This window comes from Chaetura pelagica, unplaced genomic scaffold, assembly GCF_000747805.2.
Source record: "Chaetura pelagica isolate M959 unplaced genomic scaffold, ChaPel_1.0 scaffold681, whole genome shotgun sequence".
Taxonomy (NCBI): Eukaryota; Metazoa; Chordata; class Aves; order Apodiformes; family Apodidae; genus Chaetura; species Chaetura pelagica.
The window spans coordinates 22,983-23,982 of NW_009951983.1; positions in this window are offsets into that span (position 1 = coordinate 22,983).

Consider the following 1,000-nt stretch of genomic DNA (forward strand, 5'->3'; position numbering starts at 1 on the left):
CCCCCCCTTCCCAGTTCACTCAAGACAGCCACAAGTTTGCTTCACCACCCCTGCCCAGGTTGCTTCAGCTTCCTCTGGAGCCCCATCAAGCATCAAACATCTCCTGACAAGGTTAAATCTCCTGCAGGGACCAGAGTCCTCTCAGCTCTGAGCCTGCAGGAGGTGGCAGCTCCCTGGTGGCACCAGACCCTGCACCCCAAAAAATGGGTCACACGCCCCATCCTGAGGGTCTCAGGAACAGGTTGGAGACCCAAACTCAAGGGAGAGAGTGAAGCTGCTTCATTGCCACCACCACCAGGTCACCTCCAAGAGCCTTGTCCCCAAGGTTGACCCACAGGACACGTCCAGCTTGAAGGAGAAGGGGAGGCTTGGGTCCCACATCAGCTTTCCAGGAGCTCAGCACCCTGCTGGGGGGTGGGCTCCTTCTGCACCAGGCTGGGTGCTGAGGGCACCCACAAACCACCTGGGGACCTTTCCTCAGGAACCAGCAGCCAAGAGCTGATGCAACACAACAGTTGTCAACACGGGGGGGACTTCAGCAACCTCCCCCCCATCCACCACCACCACCCCGAGGGGCAGGGCTCCTGCTGTGTCACCTGCCAGGGCTGTTGGACCATCACAGCCCAGAACAAGCCACCCCAGACCCGGACAGCACAGGAGGACACCAGCAGAGGCCATGGCTGGGTCCTCCCTCCACAGCAGACCCAAAATCCACACACATCATAGAGCCATGGAATAATTTCTGTTGGGAAAGACCTTCAAGACCACCCAGTCCCACCATTCACCCACCTCTCCCAAGGCTGCCCCAGGTCCCTCAGCACCATCTCCAGGGCTTGGAAACCCCTCCAGGGATGGGGACTCCCCCCTGGGCAGCCTGGGCCAGGCCCTGACAACCCTTCCCAGGAAGGAATTGTTCCCAAGATCCAACCTCAACCTCCCCTGGGCAACTTGAGGCCCTTTCCTCTTGTCCCATCCCTTGTTCCTGGGGAGCAGAGCCCGA